This window comes from Haliaeetus albicilla, chromosome 1 (genome assembly GCF_947461875.1).
Source record: "Haliaeetus albicilla chromosome 1, bHalAlb1.1, whole genome shotgun sequence".
NCBI classification, from domain to species: Eukaryota; Metazoa; Chordata; class Aves; order Accipitriformes; family Accipitridae; genus Haliaeetus; species Haliaeetus albicilla.
This window is the reverse complement of record NC_091483.1, coordinates 45,661,442-45,686,287: the sequence shown is the minus strand read 5'-3', so window position 1 is coordinate 45,686,287 and position 24,846 is coordinate 45,661,442. Positions and strand designations below refer to the sequence as shown.

Below are 24,846 nucleotides of genomic sequence, written 5' to 3'. Positions count from 1 at the left end.
GGATAACCAACACATTTAAACATTTTTATCTACCAATTCAGTTAAAAAGTGTTGTCATAAGAAATTTACTGGATTCTGTGTAGCAGTTGGGGAAATGGAGGGATTGTTTTTTCATTTGCTTTTTTGGAGGGGATTATTCTTTTAATAATGCAAGAAGTATGTTCTATTTTCAGTCACATTTTTGTGAGTCAAGAGCTGCTCCATTGTTTTAGTCAACTGGATTAAATCCAGTGAGAAGACAACATTAAGTGTATTTTTAATTCCTTCTGAACCATACAGTGTTATTTCGTGTGGTTTCATGTCTGTCAGACATTTTGTAAAACAAGTATGGAAGGAATAAACTAGAATATAAATGTATCCCTTTGGAGTTCTGCTTTGTTGCATATTGTCTTGAAAGCTAGATTACGCTGTGAACTATAGAAAATGTTTGTTTCCATAACTTTGCAAGAAGAGGTAACTCTTAACATTTTTAAATCACACAGATCACCAAAATGTAAATTATTAAATTAAAGGAATCTGCAACTGCCATGAAGGTTCTAGTTGATACCATGACTGCAGATTCTGTACCCGCAAACATTTTAAATGACACTAGAATAGGAAGATTTTGTTTGTTTGTTTTTCATTTGCACTAAAGTGAAAATATTTTTGCCAGTGAATTAAGTCTATGCTTTAGTAACTTTGGCACCAGGCATGGATTGTTCTGGTTTTATATTTTTCAGTACAGATTTGTTTCATGTTACATTTTTTTAGCATCCTTAAAATTCACAATACTACATTTTCTTCTATATAATTCTATGCAAAGATGCTGAGAATCCTTGGCAGTCTTTCCTGAGTGATATCATCTTTTCAATGTTGGTCTTATATACAGCATCTGCCATTCATTATGAGCCTGACCAACTGTCTAATAGAGTCTTACTGACTTTGATGGAACATAAGCTTTGGAGTGTCAAATAGGAACAAACACTCCAATTCCTAAATTCCCTTAAGCATTTATATTTTAAAATTTGCTGGATCACAACATTAACAGCAGGAAAACTTTATCTGGTAATTTCTGTTAACTTTTGATAAGACTGATCTAAATATTATACATGCAGAAGCTTAAACTGCTAGCAGAAGTAAAATATGTCTTCAAGAATAAGAATTTGAGGCATTTCAAAGAAAACTCATCCCTAACACAGCACTAAATAAAGAACCTGTAAGATAATCACATTTGTGTTGTCTTTCTGTATCTCATAATTTTTTTTTTTTTTTCGGTTAATCAAAAAGTCAGACTGGTAGACTGGTATCTGAAAAATGTTGCAAAACTTGTAAAACTGTTTGTAAAACTTGGTGTTAGAGGACTGTTTAGATTTTCTGAAATTAAATGAAGGCAAATACTTGCTTTGAATTCTTATGATCTTAGCCAATAAACACATTTCATCACTATGGTTGCAAAAACCAAATACCCACTATTGCAGTGTATCTCATAGGCACATAAGAATTAGTTGACATTGAAGGATTTGCTCTCTGATATATATGCAGTTAAAACCTTCATTCTTGAGGGAGAAAGAGGGCAAGCAGGGTGAATTGATTAAATGAAACCTCAGATATAATATTTTATTTCTAACGTAGGTTTGTATTTGATCAGCTTTGACATATTCTTTTAAGAAAAAATTCTGCTCCGAGACCCTACTTTGAGTATATGAACAGTGCTTGTACAATGGCAGATGAACTGTTTCATAACACCTTTTCCAACTGGCATAATCGTTACATTCTTTGTGTACCTGCTCCCTAGAGGGAAAAAAAGCATGTATGGTAGAGTAAAAAGTCCTGATGTGGAGTCCATGTGGGGAACAATGTAATGAGGTAATTACTGGGGAGAGAGGAGGGCAGGAGTTAATCTGCTGGTTTGAAAAACATTGCAATAGAAATATTAATGTTGCAAAGCCAAGAATTTGAAGATTAACATTTAGGGTTCTTGTGCAACTTCAGTGGAGCTGCACATACATTGCAATACAGATTTTAATTACAGAGACATATGCTAGTTTTCCTTAAAAAAATTCCAAATATTATTCAGGACACAAATACTCAGTATTTGTTTTAACTCCATCATTAAAAGTGGTCCAGAGCTTTATTTGCTAAATTCGTTCAAACCCCATTTGAGGAAAGCATCCTGTTTCTCTATGAACTTTCAGATGACTTATTTCCTTATAATAGTTGGGTGTTTCACAGGCACTCAGGCATTTATTTTAAATGCAGGCTATGTGACATGAGATGATACTGCTGTTCGCATTTTATGGGAATCAAGTTACAGAATCAGGTTGCAGAATCCGGTTACAGAATCAAAATAGAAAGTACCCACTAACATTTGTTGCCAAATTAGAAACATCAGAGACCTGAATAAGCAGTGTATTTACCAGTATGTTTTAGTATTCTGTTTCCATAAGCCTAAATTACTTCTTAAACTTAGTTTTAATCAAAGATACTTTATCTGAAGCTACTTTGCCCTTCCAAAGTACCAGTCACAAGAGCACTAAGAGTGAAGACCATGCCAGATTCATCCTCCACCTTTCCTCTAGTCTTGTACGATGATTTCTATGCAAAAGTTTTCATAACTAAGCTAGTGACCTCCTTTCTATTTTCTTATCTGAAATGGCAGATAACATTTATCTTTTTTCTAATTTCTTTAATGTGCTGTATTATTTTCTAACTACTTCATTTTTCTTCCTCTGTGAAAAAGATATTATCAGTATGATAACTGGCTTTCTAGAAATGAAAGAAGGATGGAGTGAAGGCTAAAACACTGCAAAGATTGTCTTGGTCTCGAAATGGAAAAAAAAATTTAAAAAAGATATTTCTATACTGCTAAGTACATAACAAGGAAGACTACTTGCCCATAAAAATTGTCCTTTTTTTTTCTCCTGGGGTGGTGCAGGAGTCATTAATGACTTCTGATTTTTTTTTTTTTTGTCATTGCGTCACTTCCCAAATCAATACGGTTATTAGATTGTGTTAAAATGCCTTTAACTCTCTTAGAGGAAAACATATCATGCCAGATCCATCAGCCCGGGAGAGACGAGGCTGCTGCAGCTCCATGTGCCCAGGTCCAAACAGCAGTGAGGGTGTGTTCCCAGCAGTCATACACCCACAGAGTGCCTATAGACACCGCGTATATGCATGGCTGGCTGCACACATCACAGACACGCAGAGCACTCACACGAGGACAGACAGCTCCAACAGCCTCATCTTGCTTCTCTCTCTGGCTGAGGAGGATGGAGGTCCGCTGTTGAGAATACATGCGCACACATATATTTATACATAAACCTATGTGGATCCAGCAGCAGGGCTCAGTCACCCAGTCTGCCCATTAGCTGCCTCTGGATCCCAGTCTCCCCAGCTGCGGGCACCTGGACATACGAGCCCCTGTGGCTGCAGCCCCACGCCAGTTGCGGGTACAGACTGTTGCACACGCACAGCTGGCTGAGATTTCCCAGTTCCCAATGCAGACAGAACTGAGACCCACCCACCCAGGAAAGACTTAGAAAGGCATTTAATAAGACAGGAGAGACTGCATTGATCTGTTCACAGACGACCAGCCCTTTTTATCCTCTTACTTTTCTTTTCCCACACTTGTTCCTCCCTTTTCCCCATCTTCTATTCCTTCCCTAAAGGGGGAATCCCTGTGCAATCCCAAAACGCTCTTCCCTGGCATCCCATAGTCTGTTCCACGTCCCAAGGTAGCATATCCCCTTAGACCAAAAGGTGATCTGAACAGCTGCTCCTGGTGATTTCTTTTGATGCGTTTCATGCCTGGACAATGGGGTGGTGCCTCAGCTGGGACAGCCCTGGTAAGGGCCCAGAGAAATTGTTTGTTCCTTTGGAGTCCTTAATCTGGGTTTCCAACTGCCTTTGTGTCCCTGTGCTCTCCTGGGCTTGTGGAGATGAGCCGTTAATGGGTTAATAGCTCTTGTGATGGGCCGTTGTCTCCCTGGGCTCCTTTGTGGGTATACAGATGAACTTTTATCACATAACCGAACAAAGTCCAACATAGATTTTATCAGTCTTGCTCATGACCACACTCTTCCTTTACCTTTTATCCTTTCTGAATTGTTTCTGCAGACAGAAAACATTTGTGGCAAAATGTAAATCATGTTTCAGACATTTTCTAGCAGGATTAGGCAAGTCTCAAGTATATCAGTGTAGATATGTGCCTTGGGCAATCTAGAGGTGTCTAGAGACTCTGCAAGCTTGAACACAAATGAAGCATTCCAGTCTTGGGCACCTTCATTGGTACAGTCCTCATCCATGTCTGAACAAAGCAGTGTAGAAGCACCCACAGTGACTGATACTTCTACTGTCTCTATTTTGGAATATCATACTTCAGGAGAACTGATTTTTCAGCATGTGGGTGCCAGCATTTTCCAGAGGTTATGCTCTTTTTAATATTTTTAGTGCCATTGAATTATGCTTGAGACAAGAAGTTTAAATCCGTATATTTTTAAAAGTAATGCCTATTTTTTTTTTTTTTCAGGAAGGCTAAGCAGACTTTTAGATGAGACATTAAATTTATTTTTTGGATGCTAGAGTCATCTTCTGTGAACATCTGATTCTTTTTCCACCCACTGAAAATTATTATTTCTGTGGATGCTTGTTAACCCTTGCCTTTACATAGTAAGATTTTATGTGTAGATAAGATGAAATTCAAGCTCTAATGAAAGAAGTGATACTGAAAAGCTGGTCGAAGAAACTCTCTAAGACTCATTTTGGAGCTTTAGAAAGCAGGCATTCTTTATTGCTGCGCTGGATGCACAGGGGATAATTCCACCTAGCATGCATGCCACAGCTTCAGCACAAACAGGTTATATGGAGTAACAATTAGATATTAATCAGATTAGTATACATATACATAAAAATTATTGTAATTGACCATCATAGTACTGCCTACATCGGATCATGCACAATGAAGAAGTCACCTGAGTCAAAGGGCTGCTTTTACGACCACCGACCCATTTGAGATTCTGTTGGCTGTCCTTGAAGTCTTTGTTCTTGTCCTTGTTCTTTGATCTTGAAGCTTAACACAGTTGCAATCACATGTGGTCAGTTTCAACATTGTTCTCATCTAGCATACAGGAACATCTAGTCATAAGAGCAAAGAACTGCAAAACTTATGAGTAACTACCTCTACTAGTTAATTGCTTGGCTATACTTTTGTCTATTGTTTCAATCATAGTGTTAGTATAAGATTTCTAATAATTATTTACCAAATCTCACTTTTACAGTCACGTAGCAGCAAACCAGTTTCCACGGCTGGTACAAAATACTAAAACCATCCAAATATTTAGACATACCATACAGAATGTATGGAAATATGCTATTAGAAGAAGGAGCATCCTTTATACATTTGAAAATCAGTTATTTTCTATACACATATAGTTTGAATAAGGCTGCAGTGGTTGAAAATTGAAATAAGAGATAGAATAAGCTGCATAGTGAGCATGAAATACTTATTAAATAATGTAAGTTTAATGAAGGCATGCCATGATAAACAGGGGGCATAATGCATGCAGTATGTGTAATAAGCTCTGAGATAAATAAAAATTCTTATAAAATTATGCTTCTACGCTCAACACAGGGCCAGAGCTACTATGTTCAGAAGGTGTAGTTCTCATTTTGAACACCAAGATAAAAACTGCATAACTGTCTAATTCTAGAAACAGAGCATGAAGATATTCCTACCAATTTATGGCACAGATGAATGTGTCAAATAGTCAGTCTTCCCTATTAGGTTATGTCTTTTGCATATGAAAGACAAAATCACTGCTCAGCCTGCACCTTAGCTGCTGCATGTTCATTTATTTTCACATCTACTCTGCTGAAAACTGTACCTGAAGCTATGCAGAGTAATCTACAGAGCTTAGTCAGTTTACTAATGTTTCTTTTTTAACTTTGATAGTGTACAAAGAGGAAAGATGTAGGTCATGATATCCAGTTGAGCACTGTATAGCACTTTGCAGGAATATGGAGGAGATATGGGGAGGATAGTCTGTGATAACAGGCCAGAATATAGATAGTGGACAGATGAAAGAAGATAACTGAATAGCATCTAATCTTCAGTAATAATTTCCCCTATATTCATATAGTGTTCAAGTATCCAGATAAAATTTGAAACACAGTTATTTTCCTTCCCATCTTCTGCTCTGTTTTTTCCATTTGAAATCCACTTGATCCTTGTTTTGAACAGACACTTCATAGTCAAGTATATGAACAGTCTACACAAGCTTTCAGTCTTCCTAATTCCTTTTCTGCTGTAGTGTCATTGCAATTACCTGCACTACAAAACCCTACAGTCTCTAAGAATTGTCTTAAAAACTTGTCCTACTGAGCAAACTGTTAGAAACAAGCTGGTTTGTTTCTAGCCAGTCCATAATGCCAGGGACAGAAAAAAAGTTGATCCAGTATGCTCTGTTGTCCTGAATGTCTCCACCTTCCTCACCTGGATCTACAAATATTCTTGTAGTACTGTCTTATGCAATTTAAACTGCCATTACCTGTAATCTGTTGGCTAAATAGTATAATCCAAAAGGACACCAGTGAGAGCTATGACAGAAAATAAGCTAATGAGAATAAAATCCATTTGCAAAACAGATTTCTGATAAAGTTACAAAAAAAAAATTAATTCCTGCAAAAAATTTTAGAAATCTCTCTGCCTACAAGAAAATAATGTTAAGAAATGTAAGTTCACATGCAATGTTTGTTAGCTGAAGAAATGTCATTGTTGAAGAAAATATCTTCAGTGTTCTGCTCAGAGGGAAATCACCTATTACACATTTAGGTGGCAGAAATCCCATAGCAAATTAGGAGTCTAAAATTAGGAACAAATGGTCCACTTGACTGTTTCTAATTGAAGATTATTGACTTCTGGGAATGCTTTTCCTTTTGAAATTATGAACTCTGCTGCTGAGAACTTCATTTATGAAGGGAACGACCAGATCCCCTGTTAAGGACATAGGAAAGTGAATAACCAGGCAAACATTCATAATGTACAGCAATTAGGGAGCATTCCTTAGAAAACCAGGCCTCAAGTGTCTAATTAAAGCAATCTGTAAAAGCTCTTAACTTAGAGCTCATGGAATTCTATGGAAGAAATCCAGAGTGGTTCAACCACTATTAACCAGTGACTGTAATATTAAATGACTGTTCTAGATACTGCTTTTAATGTTGGTGACACCCAAGCAGACCTCAAATCTGAAAGAAATCAACTGTTTTATCCATGTTCTCTTGCTGTACTATTTGAAGAATGTAAACATTTCCCTACTGCTATATTGAAAGACGTTGGCATAGGAGTTTGATTTTGCTTTTAAATATAGCAAAAGACTTGGTTGGTAACTGTGAGGAATATCAGAAATATAACTGAAATATATAAATATGAAATTAATTTATCAATTGGAGAGGCATGATACATGTAAACAGGCATAAACTTTTCTTGAATCCCTTAACCGAAAGGGATTGTCTCTAAGTATGAAAGTGGTGTTAATGACTCCTCAGTTGTAGTTTTTCTTTAGCAAACCAAAAGAATTCCAGTTAGTTCCAAACCTTACCAATTAGTTTCAATTAAGACTGACCTTTTTTCATGTGGGAAATTGCAGTGTTCATGTAAATTTATCACTGAACATCAAAGGTTTAACAAGCTGCTGTCATCTCTGTTAATTCTGTTTTGCTACTGATGTCATGTGTGCAAGTCAGGACCAACCCAGAGAGAAGACAGCCCACATAGTTTTTGCAGAGAGAGCCAACTTCTTGTACTGCCTCTTAAAAAAAGACATAGGTGAGTCCAGGTCTGACTCAGAGGTTACTGCAGAGCAGAGATGCCCCTTTTTTTCTTTTTGAGCCATTGTGTACCCTTCTGAACTTCAGGTATTGCATATGCATTTTAGATGAGTTCTGCTTCAGATTTGAAAAGTTTGTAACTGCCTTCAGTAAAATGAGTGATAATGCCTGCAAAAGATGCAGAAGTGTGTTGAAGAAGGCAGGTAATCACTCTCTAAATTTTTACTTAGAAATGACAAACCCAAGCCTATGACTATGTCATTATGTTACTGAACATTGATTATGTTACTGAGTATTGTGTGGAGTTCTGGTTCCCTCACCCCCTTGCTCTCCCACCATGGTTCCTCCTAAGAAGGTAGTAGTGTTAAAAAAGATAGGAGAAAAGTGGTAAGGAAGATTGAAAGAATAGAACACATCCACAAAGTTACGGAAAAACCGAGGAAGATAAGGCTTTTCCACCTGGAAAGGAGACAACTGCAGGCTAATATAGGGTAGAAGTTGTTGGAGGCTAGAAGTGCAATTGAGAGAACAATGTTTATTCTGTTCTTACATTCTCCTCTGGGTATCTGGTTTTGGTTACTACCTGTGAAAAGATAATGAGCTAATTGGACCTCCAGGGCATTGTTATGTTCTTGTGACATCTCAGGCTGAGACAGTAGCAGTTTATGATCATAAATTGCATGGACAAGGCAAGGAAGCAGCCTAATACCCAAAATGCAAACTGCTGTCTTATAATTTTTTTTCTAGAAGGAGCTAGGTGCGATAAAGAAGTAACACAAATTCTAACAAGAAACACACTAAATTGTTGCTGAGAGAACTAGAAATCTGTTTGCTGTGTGAGCAGATCTTTAGTAGGATTAATCTGTCAAGCATTTTATAAAATGTGGAAGATTATAGGGTCTGCAGACAGGTTTCCCCTAATTTGTAATTTATCAAAATTACAGCCCCAGTTTTGTGAATTCCCCTGTGCTACTAGCTAGTCCATCTTTCAAGGCATGAAAGCAGTAAGAGGGAAGCAAAGCTACACTGCTTCCCCACCTGGATTTGCTGTTTGGCTTTTAAGGCTGATTAACATAGTAACCTTTCTAAAAGTGCATTCTTCTTGAGCGTCCAGGGACCCTAGGAATTCTCTGTTTTTCTGAAGCACAGGAACCCATGAATTGTCTAAGGTGCTTCAAGTAAACGTAGTTTAAAATGCATACTTGGCTTTATTTTGTCATAAACCTGTATGGATAAAAGGTAACATTTATATGAAAGATACTATTAAAACAGCTTGAACCAGATGCTGACCATTTACTCAGTGTTTTGCCCAGGTGAAGTTCTCATTCATCTTACTAAGAATGTCAGTTGAGCAATTCTTGCATACTTGTCTTTGCATATGCAGAGATATAATTTGAGATTTAAGAGGCAAGGAAAGAAAATGTTGCTATTTCCAGTCTATAAATGCCTGAAAATAAGCCCATTTGCAAATGACTTTATTTATACAATTGTAAAGGTTAACAGCCATAGTAGTTTATTGCTTTGATGCTTATGGTTCTTTACCACTTAAAAAAAAAATCACTCTAAATTTTCTCTTCCCAAAATAATCAAGTTTTATGATTAAAATTTTGTGGTGTGAAGAGATAAGGGAAAGCAAACAAATTACTTACTATTCATGAGGAGTCTCTGCTGATAAAGCAATATGCTCCTTATCTATTGATTCAAAAGATCAAATGAGGTACTCAGGTTACATTTCTGTTTTGGTTAAGTAAGGTCAAATAAACTTCACCTCTGTACTCTCACCTTACAATTTTTGAATGATTGTGATAAATTAGTTGTTGGTAGACATCAGTCTTACTGAAACTATAACTTGAAATCTTTCAGAATAAGTGTAGATAATTTTGTCAACACTGCTTAAAATGAGTGCAAGTGAAAAAGAGAAATAATTATTGTGTAAATGCTGTGTAAAGATCATCCCAAAATTGAATTGCCAGTAGTCAGGTTAAAGCCCAGTATGCCCTCACTCAACAGAATACCAAACTTTACAATTTAAGTGAATTTCTTGGCATTATTGAAAATAGCTGAATGATGATGATGATGATGATTATTAAACACCAATTCAGAGCTCTGTCCAGCAAATACTACTATACATGAGCAATGCTTGAATTTGTTTGACTCATCAGAATAAGAGTAAGACTCTGGAATGTATCCAAAACAGGATTTCTGTGCTGCAGTGCTGTGGGTTGTACCACTTCTGTTCTAGGCACCTGCTCTGCAACTCACTCCAAAATGAGTTAGACATCGAGCCTTCTTATTTGATGCGTGGACAAAATTAGATGTCTCAAAGAGGAATCAGTCCATCTCGGACAGCCAAGTTACTGAATATTTAGCATAAATATGCCCAGGACAGACTGCTCTACTTTGAGCAGATATCCTATCTTAAAGGTATGGGTTAAGCTTTAAGACGATTGCACAGCATGCAATTTTCCCCCTGTTAAAAAGTGTTCATGCTCTCCTTTCTTCCCATATAAGTAATTTTGACATAAACAGGCAGTGGTGGTACAGGCAAGCTGATTTTTGCATAGGTGGTATTTTCTCCTTTTTTCCTGGTGATTAGAGCTCTCATCTAATTGACCTAGATTCAATTATTTCACCTCCATGAGTGGAGTAATCTGTAAAGGATAGTTTAGATTCCTTAGATTTCTACCTTTCTCAAGAGTGCCCTTATTACATGGATCTATATAATTGTGTGTAACTCTCCTACGAAAGCTGTGCTGTTGTAAAGAATTAAAAATTCACCAAACCAAAATAGAATGAAAATGAGTAGGATTCTGTAGTCTAGTTTCAAATTACTTACTTTTATCCTGCTTCCTGATCCAAGAATCTGCATCCAAGAGAATAGCATCTTCCTACAGAGCTTTACAACCCGTGCCTCCTACCCTCTGTAACTAACCAATGTGAGATAGGGAAATCCACTTTCTGGAAAAGAAGTGATCAAGGTTTCCAAAACCACCTTCTAAATTCTCCTTCTTTAAATAGTTTGAGTGGATGAAACTGGCAAGGTCATATGGGCCTTTTCGTTCCAAGGATTCCAGATGGCATAGATGATGTTCTGAATGCCTTAACTGAGCCTGGCCTAACATAGCTGTCAGTACAAAAGCCACAAAGGTTACTTACTGTTCCATTACCATGCCAGTCTTGGTGGACATCAAGGTAGACTAATGGACTTTCCAGTAGGCTTCATGTGAAAGGTTCATAAGTCCAGTTTCTTCTGTAACTCCAGCCCCATAAGTAAAGGGCACAGTTGCATCTTCTTTCCGTGCAGGAGCAGGATCATTTGCTTACTGTTAAGACAAAGTCATGCTCTCTCTTGCAGAACTTAATTTCTAGCACCATTAATCCTGCTGTGCAGAAGGGAATACTGCAACATTAGCTTGATGAATAGAGCATTCTTTTCTGGGAGGTTGGATTTCCAAGTATACATATGTATTTCTGTAAGCTGGTGATGAAGACACTGTGCAATCTGTACAGCATACTGATGATAGGGGTAGAAGTGAAAGAATATCAGTATTTCAAAAAAGATGTCTGGAATTGCATTTTCTGAGTTCCAGTCATGTTGGCTTTTGTTAAGGAAATTCAGAACACACGTACAGTGCTAGGTACTAGAGGAGATGCAACATGACGGTTCTTGGATCCTACCCTATCCTGGAACAAGGTATAAACCAAGTTTCTCAGACTGTGACAGTTTAAGGCAAGGACGGAAGTCTAAACAACAGGGAATAGAGGCAACTGCTGGGGAAGTGGCAAGTGATACAAAATGTGCACTTATTTTCCTCTAGCCCATAAAGTGTTTGAAATAAGCATTATATAATGAAGTATTCTATTTAAAAAAAAAAAAAAAAAAAAAAAAAAGAAAAAAGAGGAGCTTAGTCCTGCATTTAAACCAGATTTGAACAGTAGGCAAAAAACAAGCCTTGGGCATATGCATTGAGGTTTGACAATAAAAGAGCATAATTAGGAACCATTCTTTAAGAATTAGTCATTGATAGAAGTCCAGTTGGAAAAAATAGCAGGTAAATTAAAGACTATCATATGTAATACACAAAGGAGAAAAAATCAGTACTCAAATTTCCTAACATCTGAGTGTTTAAGTTTCTTGTTATTTTGACATGTTCTTAATATAATTGGGCATGTAAGATGTACTAAATTAATTAATCTTCCTAATTATTATCTGGCAATAAAGTACAGAGTATAAGGTGGGTTTTTCTGAGCATCTTGACTGAAAAATTCAGCCCACTGCTTATCTGACAGAGATACTTTATGTTAATGTATCCCAGATTAAAAAAAAAAAAAAAAAAAAGGATTTGAACTTGCAGGGATGGAAAAAATGGTCTATACTCAAATTAATGGAATTGGATCCTAATATTGTGTTCTATAATCTACTGGGTTTGGAAGCTTCTATAAAACCAACAATATTAAATTAAGACACTTACATAAACTGCAAAATTCCTATGCTTAGCAATATAAATTAATTTGAAAATATTTTCCTGGATAAAGAATTAAATTTGGTTTACTGCCTTTTGTGGAACATAATGCCATTTACCAATACTGGATGAGTAAAATGATAGAAGCAGAGAAACTCATCACATAAGGAGTATAAGCATATTCTCATAGATTGTCTCTGAATCCTTCTCCACTTCTTTTTTTCTCCCCTTTTAGTTCTAACAGATGATTCAGCTGTAAATTATGATGTAAACTTCTGTTAATGTCTTCTAAGAATTTGTCTTATTCAATCCAAGCAAACAGTTCTTAAGATGTTTCCAGGTGAACAACTTTTCCTTAGCAGTCTTGTGACAAATACTTTTAAAGAATGAAAGCCATCAAAGAAGGTGGAGATGAGTTTTTGAGACTGTACCATAGAAAAGGAGGAAAGAAAAAGGCAGTAGAATTACTTGAAAACTTAATTAAATCTTATGTTTGTAAATACAGCCTTTCTGTAGTATCAAAGCATCTTCTTTATTGATGCTTCATGGTTTTTGTTCTTTCTTCCTTAAAAGCACTTCACAGTGTCTGTATATTTATAAATGTTTCAAATGCTAGTTTTGGTGAAGTACGTACAGCTTCTTTTTATTGTCTGCTTAATGTTAATACCTCCTCTATTTGCAATATTTCAAATGAAGAACTTGTTGAAGAGTAGTAAACAAAATACATTTGTTGTTTGTTCTAAATGATCTATTTTGTTGCTTTATAAAACCCTTTTTGCAAACTCAATGAATTAACAGGTAATTTGAAAAAAAAAAGATCTGAACTTAATAGAAATTGTAACTATCTATCAAAGCAAAACTAGCATTTTGAAACAGAGTTCCTAAATGCATTGTTTCCACAAGATACTAACATGAGCTGAATTCAGTATAATACAAGCTTGTAGCAGGAACTACAGTTTAGGTTTCTGCCTTCTGTATTAAAAATTTCAGTAATTCAAAGGCATTTTCTTAAACTTGAGTTGCTCATGAATTAGTTTATAATTGAAACAATGTTGTGCAGCAATTTTTCCTTAATAAATATGAAGTCTTAAAGTGCTCAATAAGAAGAAGGTACTTAGACCTATGGTATCAGTAAAATTAGCATTCGATCACCTGGGTGAGGGACAGGGCTAAAGGTGCCATTCAGAAAAGCTGTTAAACTCATGCCTACATTCAGCAAAGTCCAGATCTTACTTTCATTAGCATATTGGAAGAAAGGAATTTAAGGATCAAGTGTACTAAAGACACACCAGACAATGTATATAAAATTAACCTGCTCACAATTTCATGCATCCATCAGAATGAATTCTCTTGTAAGGTCTTTCTAGCAAGGAATATTTACTTGAATGATATAAAGCACAGTCATGCATCTAGTTTTGAATGTGTCTGGAACTGAATGAGAACTGGAATAAAATCAGTCGTCCTAGTGAGAAAGATTGCCACATGAATTTAGGGATATTTTTCCTTCCTTTCATTATCCCAGGTCAATAGCTTTCAAGTTATATAGCACTTTGTTATGTTTGACTTTCTTTTACTTTCTATTTTAAGGTATCTTAATTCTGTATCTATTACAGCATGAATTCCACTGCATACCTAAGGGAAGAACTTGACTTATGGAACACAAATTAAAAGATGATATGTCAGACATAAAAGAGGGATCAGACATATGTCACATGTCACCTTATGGAATGTGGTTTATAAATCAGGTACAGCTCATAATGTAAGGAAGGTCAATACCCTGTTTGACATTTTTTTCAGTGCCAGTTTTGATCATCTACATGTTTGTTTGAAATCTCAGTCATGAAGTGAACCATACTGAATTGATCAAGAGCGCTTCAGCATCCATCTCACACTTTCTATACTATTTCCAAGTCACAAATCACATAAGGTCTTTGAAGAGTTGCCTTAGTGTACAGCCATTTCCTAGAGCTTTCTTTTTAATATTATAATTGATTAGCTATTAAATAAAAATGTCAGAAAAGAAACATAAAATCAAATCTTTTCGCAGTACCTTTATTCACAACTGCAACTTGGTGTTTCCAAATGCATTTCCAAAGTCTGAAATTTTTCACCAGTCAAAAAGTTACATTCCAATCAGTTGTTAAATCGCAATTGTAGCATCATTTATTTCTATATTTCTTGGCTAATTCTTGAGCTTTACTTGACATTTCTGCTTCATATTTTGTTTCAAATACAGTTGCTGTCACCAGTTCTGAAATATGGGCCAAACCTACTCTTTCTTGGACTTGAATCTATATCCATCTTTTCTATCCAGCTCCTTAGGCATGTTGTACTATCACCATCAATGTACTATGACAGAATGTGAACCGCTTAGTTTTTTCTTGAGATCTCGTCCACCCTCCATCATTAGGAAAAATAATTCTTATGCTTTCCTCTTCTGAAGCTGTCATCTCAGTGTCATGCTTGAATATCTCCCCTTTTTTGCATTCACATAGGAATGTTACTTCCTGTATAGTCATATTACTTTCTTTATAAAACAAATTTGTTACTCTGATTAGTCTATTCCTGTTGTCAAAAGTGCTGGTTACTAATCAGTTGAATTCCCACTGCAGTGTATTCACTATTTCATCCATTGCCATGCTACTTGACCTCAGAACTACACAAAATATTTGCAACCATGCTCTTATTTCTTGAAGCTTATTGATTTTTGGCAACCTCTTTATGACAGCTCTTATTGAATACACACAGCTTGCCAGCTGTTGAACAGAAATCTGTATTTCTCATCTTAATGTTGAAATATTATCTCCCTCATAATTGTTATGTAAGGCAAAGGAACATTCCCTGTAATTTGATTCAACTTTGTGTCTAGCCTTTGACAACGGATGCATTATCAAACTTATGAAAATTCAGCCATTCTTGTTTTCAACATTATTCAACTTGACCATATAAAATTAACACTATACTTTGTGACTGCTGAGACCTTTCTGAGCTTGTGTTACTTACTTCAGTGTCCGGGCAACAGACAATTTGAAGAAACCGAGCCACAGAGTGTTTCATTATGCTATTTTAATTTGTTTTGGCAAAGATGACCGATTTTCATTTTTACAGTCAGTGTAGGGCAATATTAAAATGTCATTATTTAAAAAAAAACTGAAAAACAAATAAAATAATTCTTAACATCTCATCAAAATTGGCTTGTCCATAAATTGCAGGAGTAGCGATTTGGTCTCCAGGACATAGGTTTGGCAGTCAAGGTCTAACTTCTCTTCTGGCTCTTGTTTAAACTGCATTGTGATCCTGAGAAATCCTTTGTAATATTTTCTCCATCTATAAAGTGAGGATAAACACAAGCCTTTTTGTAAAATGTTACAGGGTCTACAGATGGGAAATGGTGTGTAAAAGCTACGTAACTATTATTCAGATTACATATAACCTACCATTTGTTATTTTATACTCTACCTCACTTTTCTGCATTCAAGCTAATAGCAACATCTGCCCTGCCTATCAGTCACATTTGCAGGACAGGAGAAATCTCACAACCATTCTGCTTGTTTTCATCTAAGATGGGGGTAAAAGTTCACTGTGAAAGCAAGAGTACAAGCTGGAGAGCAGAGTGTGCTGGAAGCAAAGGAAATGTGTTCCATGATCAGCAGCCTCCTGGAGATCCCAGGAGACCCTGGCAGAGTGTAGGTCAAGGAGCCCCACTAAGATTTCACAATACAGAGTGGAAATTGCACAAATCCTTGCTGTCTGCTGACAGTAAATTACACTTTTCTTTGCTACAGGTTTACCTGTGAGGGAAAGCTGGATGAAGAGTGACTAATTCCAACTCATATTTTCACTAGTGTATTAGAGCTTCTGTAGCATGCAATTGAGCTAACTGCCTTTGTTTTTGGCCTCACAAGCAAGTGTGGGGGCAGGTTCTCTTCCTTATGATAGTTGGTAGGTAGAGCATAGGGACAAAAATAGCCATGGTATTTTGGTGACTTATATGCTACAAATCATATCACTTTTGATTTTTGGACCTTTATACAAGTATCACTAAGTTACCAAAGCATAACCATTGAGCTGTGAAATATTTATTTATTTATTTATTGACACTATTGCTTGATTGCTGAAAATCAGGCAAGTAGTTGGGCAGAATTTGTATATTACAAATACTAAGAGTACCTAGCTCGATAGAGCTGTTTTCTTAAGTTACTTATGTAGAAATATTTTTACATTCAAGAACTGTGAGTTTACTGCTACAATTCCTTAAAACATTTTCTTCGAGCAACCCCAGAAGCAGGATTAAAAGCATTGCTCTACTGTGTTTCATAGAGGTATTCAACTGAATGTCAACAAGTTGCTGTCATGTCTAGAAACTGCAGAATAGTTTCATCCCTGTTGTGTCTTTGTCCTCTGCTAGAGGAACATGTCTGCATGGGTGTGTACACATTACATTTGGGAGCAATGAGTATGTGATATTTTTTGCTGTGTGCTTTAAAAAACAACCAGATACAACTAAATATTTTGCATGTTAAATTTGAATAGATTTTTTTCCAGTCACTAAGTGTGCCAGTCTGATTTAAAGTAGTTTAGCATTTTAGATACTGATTAAACCTTTGAAGTCAGCACAGCTAATGCTTGAAAGTTAGCATAGTTTTAAATGCTTTGGTGGGTTCAGTCCCAACTTCTGTCATTCATATGTGGAATTCATATCCACTGAAACAAATAAAATTGTATGAAAATATTAAAGCATAATTTGACACTGAAGGAGTTGCATGCTTAATTTGGGGATTTGGAGCTTTAAAAATATTTGTAGCTTTAAAACCTTTGAAAAACCATGAAGTAAGTTTTGAAATATGTTTCCTATTAGTAAATACCAAAACAGCGAAGAAAAGTCCATTTGTCTTAGCCTTAAATATACCTTGGACTCTTCCTCTTGTAACCAACCTATTCTTAATGGAAGTATAAGATTCTATTAAGGCAAAAAAGTTAATGTTAATTTCTATTGCAAATTGTCTAATTTCTAGATCTGAAGAGGTAGATATATGGCTCTTCTTTTTTCTTAATCATACCTTAAGCTAGATCACCAACACTGTTTTTGTTCCTAACTGGGTTTTCTTGGGGAACGTAGAAATTGAGTTAACTGCCAAAATTGCTAAAACATTTGGGAATGTCTTGTCATCCAGATAGGGTTTATAAAGTGGTATAAAATAATGTTTCTTAATCAGAACTTACTTTCCTTGTGCTTACTGAGGTATTAAGGGCTCAATTTGACCAAAATGCCAGCTTCTCCTCATAATGACACTGCTGCATTGTGTCCTCCTGTTGTACATCATCAGTAGAATATTTCAAGATGTCTAAGTGAAAAGGGAAAGGTTGACAGTGCTTTTCACATTTTATGATAATCTAAGATTTATTTCCAGTTAACCTCTCTATATAATTGTCATGGTTTAACCCCAGCCAGCAACTAAGCACCATGCAGCCGCTCACTCACTCCCCTCCCACCCAGTGGGATGGGGAGGAAAATTGGGAAAAGAAGTAAAACTCGTGGGTTGAGATAAGAATGGTTTAATAGAACAGAACATAATGAAAGGATTGGAACGTACAAATGATGCGCAGTGCAATTGCTCACCACGCTCCGACTGACGCCCAGTTAGTCCCCGAGTGGTGATCCCCCCACCCCCACTCCCCCCAGTTTATATACTAGATGTGATGTCTCATGGTATGGAATACCCCTTTGGCCACTTTGGGTCAACTGCCCTGGCTGTGTCCTGTGCCAACTTCTTGTGCCCCTCCAGCTTTCTCGCTGGCTGGGCTTGACAAGCTGAAAAATCCTTGACTTTAGACTCAATATTACTTAGCAACAACTGAAAACATCAGTGTGTTATCAATATTCTCCTCATACTGAACTCAAAACATAGCACTGTACCAGCTACTAGGAAGACAATTAACTCTATCCCAGCTGAAAACCAGGACAATAATGTATATAATGGCTGTTACATATATATAAAAAATAGATCTTTCTTTGTGAGTCAATCAGAACTTTACTCTCCAGAAAGTAATGTTGTATCCATTCAGGATGAACCACCAGATCAGTTTCAGTATTAGCATTTAAAACGTCCACAATGTTCAAGCCAGAGCATATGGGTCATAGGAATTAATGATGATATGGTATTAAGGTAGGTATAGAAGTCTAGAAACCTGCTTCTCTCGAAAAAGGGTAAGGTTCATGTGAAAAGTGAGCTTATTTATTCTGGAAAATGTAAATAAAATAGAAAATATTTTTAAATTAGAAATAGATCCATATTTCAGATTCAGATATGAATATAGATGTCCTTAAAAATCAGGAGAGTTTGTCTAGATATGTGGGCATGATTTTTCTGAGAATCTCAGATCACCAATACTAAATACCAAATATCTTTATTTGCAGATTAGAAATATCCACAGACAAGTCATTCAGTGCAATGTATGATAATACCCTAAATTCACCCATCAAATTTCTTGCAATGAAATTTTTAGTGTTGCTTCTGGATACAAAGAAAATCTGTAGTTAGTGAGGGTTCCATAATCAGTAGTTCTTGGTAGTTTAGTAAGGACGAAACACTAAGAAAGGTTGCAAAAATTCAGCTGTCTGGCTGAATGTAGAATTAAACTTGTTCTCACCTTAAAATGACATATTAAAGAAAATGTCATTGATGGCTTACTGGATAGTAAAGTTTTTCTATTCTCTTGCCGAAGAACATTCTTTCACATGTATGACAGTCATTTATCAGAACATAAAACATGTGATGATCAGAAGTACCTTTGTAAAATCTACTTGTGCCCTTATAAAACTGATGTTTTAATCTGTTTAGAAACAAACAGAGGTACAGTTTAAAAAATTCCCTGCAGCATATCTTGAACAAACTTTACATGTTTGTTATTCCAGTCTAAGCCATGAAATACTGGACCTCCACAAAGTTTTTCAAAACAGCTGGAAATACAAAACTTTGTGTTAGAATATTTTATTTGTTTTTAATAATCAGTTATTTGGTTCTGAATCACAGTAGTGATGGTATAAGGATTGCTTCTTTAGCACGGTCCTCACACATATTGACTTTCATTAAAGGGCAATTAACATAGGGATGTGACAACTGGCAATATCATCCCTGCAAGATATGGCAGTGGGCAGACAGGAGTAGTGAGTGTTGCAGAATAGCAAGTGTTCCACTGTACAGAAATGACAAGCAAATCTCTTCCTGTTACATGAACACTGTGCCTTAATACTTGGAAGTTTTGTGACATATGCCATAAATTTCAATTTTTGCAAACACTCTCCAGTTATTTGTATTTACTCAGTAAAAATATTCCAACATTTTGATTACAATTTTCTTTGTAGAAAAATAGCCTAATTAAATCTGTAATTTCTTTCAGAGTTAGAGCAAGTGTGAGTGATAGATTTGGCTGCCCACTTTCATTTGTTTTGAAATGACAGCAAGTTGGGTTTGCTGGCTGATGTATCAAAACCAAATGGCAAAAAAATTGCACTTATCCTGTTCACTGCAAGACTGATGGCATTTTATTTCAAGCAGCTTAATTCAGTCAGGAAAATTCCTATGAATTAGCTCTCCCTAAACTGTTTTTTTTGTTGTTGTTCACATTTATTATTGTATGTATCTATCCCTTGTATTTTAGGCAGTTTTGTTTCTTGGCTGTATTGGCAATGCCACATATGATTATTTAATTCCTTGCAGAGGCACTCTAATAACAGTTTTCTGTCTCTTTCTTTTACAGTTTATCATGCATCAGGCACAACAATATAAGTTGCTCTTTAGAATACAAACCATTGTCCTCTGTGTGGGTCAACAGACGAGATTTTTTTTGCAGGTTGCAGCAGTGTGAGAAGTTAGCCAGGATCTAGTTCAGGCTCTAATTTCTTGTTCTAGGTTAGAACAGCTTAGGGTTTGCCCTAACAAGTGTCCACTGAAGGTAGCTCTCAGAGCTATCTTTTGCCATGAGTCCTGGCACAGTGTTTCTACATTCATCTGTCCAAAATCTGCAAAAGTGGAAGTGTAAGCAGGCAAAACCAGACAAGTCAAATATTTCCAGAATGTGATTAAAGAAATCTAACATGCTAAAAACCCCTTTACAATGTCACAGCTGGTATTTTGTACTGAGGTAATGAGTCTGAATGACTGAAACATCAGATGTGCAAAAGTGCCTGAATATTAGCACAGGATTGTTTATGCAGTCTTAACTACTTTGTTATTTATTCGTGGTTTCCAACAGTTAATCACATCTTTGTGCTTTTTCATATTTTTAGAAGCTGTGTTGTGCAACAAAATATGGTATTGTGCAACAAAATTAATACTGAATAAACAAGTAGAGAGTTTAATGCAGTGTCTTAGAAATTATGGGACAAGTTAGTGTGTATATTTCTGAGCTTAGTTTGCTTTTCAGCATACCGTATTTTCTGTATGCCGACCATATATATTTGATTTTATGTGATGACAGATTATCAGAACAACATCTCTTCTCTTGCCCTTATATTTCTCAACATTTTTAGTAAATGCCAAGTTTGGGGATCTATTATTTCAGCAGACTTTTAAAAAATCACTAATAAAATAGCTATTTGTTGAGAGGAAGAAAAAGTGATTTAAAGTCAGAAGTCTGAATATTCAAAGCCAGGTAGAGCCCGATAGAAGTGGCTGAAGTAGAATATTATTAATGGAAAAAATGAATTAATGACAAAAAATACATTTTCAAAGTATTATGTTCTTCTAATGTTATGTAGATATTCCAAATCCAAAACAGATGTAACTGATGCCAAATCAATTTCTCTACATCCTTTCCTTTCAGCAACTTGAAAAGTGATGTGATTTCTGCTTCATGAAAATGAAAATTGGTCCAGAAAGCCCATTTCATATGGCTTTAACTCCTGTAGTATAATTTCTGAGCTGTTTACTGTCTCTGACTGATGATACAAGCGTTATCTGAAAGAACATTAACATGAAACGGTGTTAGTGCAAAAAATCTGTTAGAAATTGTAGATTATTGATAAAGAGAACTAAGAGGAAGGTCAAAACTCTAGCAGACTGGCTGTAGAACACAAGCAGAATCTAGTCTTAATACACTTTTTACTAAATAAATTGGGATGCTTTCAAAATTATGCAATCTTGACAAATTGACATCCATACTGATCTACTATGGGCATTATTCTTTTGATCGTTTTATTTAATTCAGTGTGGGGTTTTTCACTGTTGAATTCTCAATAGAGTAACGTAGGGGAAGTGCAGGGTTTAATACTAGACATATTTATTAAAATCTGTCCTGGATAATCAAACCAACAATGGAGGCTGATTAAGAAAAAAATGAACTTTTTGTATATATCTACACACCCCGCTTCCATAACCAGTCAACATTTTTCTGTTAAAATCTTCTTATAGACAAAAGCTGCACATTTAAAGCTTTTGTGTGTGAAACTATGTGATTTCTTATATAAAAATATATATTAAAAAAATAATCTGATAATTACAGATATTCCATTGCAAAAATTATCAGTTCAAGCAAGCACAAGGAAAGGAGATAATTAGTTACCATTCCAGATGAACTTCTAAGTCACTGTCACTTTGCTCAGGTTTACATTTCTTCATATATTTTGATCAATTTGGTTGATATACTTGGATTAAAAATGCTGCCTTTTGAGTTGTAAAAACCTTATTTGTATACAGAAGAAACAGGTAAGTCTAAAATATGTAGAATTAACTAAACAGAATACCTACATGCATGTAGATCATCTGTGAATTCTGAGTGTACATTTTCCCACAAAGAAACCATTTAGAGTGCTTTCAGAGTAAAAATATCAGAACCGAATGTAGATGTGGAGATTGAACTGGAAAATGCTGCATGTATAAATGCATATTTATAGTGCATGGAATCTTTTAAGTTGAGCATGTGAATGTTTTTCATCACATGAAGTCAGGTAAATGAGCTACATTATGTGAAATAGCATGCAATTATCTCTACATACATAAGTATAAATTAACAAATGGTGATAAATCCAAAATTATTCTAGATTTTCAAGTTGACTTAGTCTTGGCAAAATAAACACCAGTATTCTTCACATTCACAATGTGTATGTTATATACTAAACATCAGATAACTCTAATTTGCAAGTTTTACTTAACTGTATTATCTATATTGCATTAGAGCATGTTCTGTGTCACACAAATAACGAAGATGAAGTTAATCTCCCCTAACATTTATATGTCCACTACTTAGCCTGTCATGTGAAGCTCTTTTCATAGTCAATGATTGTTAGTCAACAGAATCTGGAGTCATTTCACATTAAGTCAGCAACTATATTTGGTTAGGTGAATCACACCCCAAAAGTACCTGTTCCTCTCCATGGAACACAGACTAAGTTGTGACTGACTAGTGCAGATGTTGTCTGTGCTGTACATGCCTACGCTTCAGGGAGACAAACCCTGTGCAGTGAATCTGAGTTATGTGAGTGAATCAGAAGTTATGTGCAAACCGTTGACTCAGCAGAGGTTTTGCAAAACGTTTATGGATTGGAAGTCTGATACATGTCCTGTCCAAGCGATCGGAGCATTTTCAGTACCTCATACCAAGCCCACAGGACTTACTGCATGTACACAGGCTATCGCCACTGCATATGTCAGTTTGAAGAAATCCAGGATGCAAAAGGCCCATGATATGGGCTAGTCAGCTTGTCTGCAGATGCATAGAAAATGTTTTTTTCTTTGGCATTTCTTGATATGCTGCAAATGCTATACCACCTGAACTGTTGGACATCCTGGGAAGATGTCCGTGCTGCCATGTCTTTCTCAGGCAAGATTACCAAAAAGATAATTATTCCAGGGAAATCGAGAATTATGTTATCTCTCATACATTTCCTGGAAAGCATACCAAATGTATAGATTTCAATTGCCCTCCAGTTTCTAGCAGTGATTTCTCATAATGCAATACAAATATAATTGCATGCATATAACAAGAAATAGAAGGGAAGGATTGATCTTATAGAAAGTTAGTCGTAAGTCCTCAAAACTCATTTTTCACATTGGTTTTATGAACCACTGGAGCTGAAAAGCCTTGGAGACACTTTTGGAATTTCTTGGCAGAAATAATGCAGTTGGCTGGGCCTAATAAAACACAAGGCATCTCAACTAGGTATGAAATTGTTGTTATTGTTAGAAAATCACTGGCCATCTGGTTGGGCATAATGTGCAGTAACCTATAGACTATGGATGTAAAATTTAGCATTAGAAATATTTTCTTGAAAATGGAAGAGCCAAATATATGCTACATCATCAGTATTCACAACCAAAAGAGAGCGTTTGAAACTTTTAAGGTCTGAACTCTACAGCGTGAAAACTAAGTGAGGACAAACAAAATAATCTGTATAGCTGAAGAGTAAATGAGCATACAAGTGGGGTGAAACCCTCATTTAAACTCAGGTACTAAGGGACAGTACAGTAGTCCTTTCGATTTAATTTACAGCCCTTATTGGAAATGATTGTGTGCATCATCTTAGAAGCTATGCAAAGATTATGTGAGACAGAAAAGAGCCTACTTTTCTGAAAAAGAGGAAGAAGAGTACAAGAAAAAAATTTCCTGTTTTCTTTTTTGCAAACTTTACTTTTACAACTTCAAGTGCTCTTTGCAGTAAGGCAAATCCATGGAGCCGTATAAAGCACCCAGGTAGTGCAGACAAAGCAGTTCTGATTAAAATCCAGATTATCCAAATACCCTACCCATATCTTCACAATGATCACTTACAAATAATGTTTGATAAATAAATGCTTGCAATTAATCGTGCGAGTTAAAAATGTAAAGTATTTGTATGATAATCTAAATGACTCTAAAACTACACATACTCCCTTTTCTTCTAGCTGCCTTCAGTGGATTTACATGGCTATGTAATAGAAATTAACAAGAAATTGCTGTTTATTTTCAGAGACCATATGGACCTCAGCAGAAAAGGCATTGGAAATAGGTAAACTTCCATTTTTGTGTTCTGATTTAAATAGGTGAATGAAGAAAGAATAGCTGCCAGTAAACGGAAAGTTAGAAATAATCTGACTGACAAGAATTGCAGCCCTGGAAAAGCTATAAAACACATGGTTTTGCTTCAGATCATTTATAAGTTTGGACACACTAGGCAGGTCATTGACAATCTGAACACATACATCCAGGCATTCCATGTTGTTCTGGGGGGAAGCCTTTCTGACTGTGCCTCGTGTGCCAGGCAGGAACACTTTGCACTGCATGAAGGAGTCCTTTTCCCCCTGATTGCTGTATCAGGTACCTGACTGGATCAGCCAGCATCTTTAGAATCCACATGCTCTAATATCTGAGGGAAGCCAGAATATGTGTATGTCTTGGGGGAGTGCAGACAAAAAAGCATACATAGGTCTTCTTCCAGAAGTTGAGAAGTGCTTTTGTGTTCCAGAGTTCTCTTTTCTCTTGTGAAAAGCAAACTCCAAAACAAGTAGAGGATATGATTAGAATCCTCATAAAGATAAAAGGTGTTAGCTATTATTGTCATGACCTCATACTCCTCAGAGTCAGCTGTTGGGGATAAAAA

The 24,846-nt window shown here is 36.0% G+C and overlaps 1 long non-coding RNA gene across 1 annotated transcript in view; it reads left to right on the top strand.

Annotated features, from left to right (window-relative positions):
* Positions 1–24,255, top strand: part of LOC138686112 (uncharacterized) — a 68,072-nt gene extending 43,817 nt beyond the window's left edge. Inside the window, exon 4 of the long non-coding RNA XR_011325446.1 lies at positions 24,217–24,255. This is a non-coding gene — a long non-coding RNA (uncharacterized lncRNA). The remainder of the gene's footprint in view (positions 1–24,216) is intronic.
* The last annotated feature ends 591 nt before the right edge of the window (positions 24,256–24,846 follow it).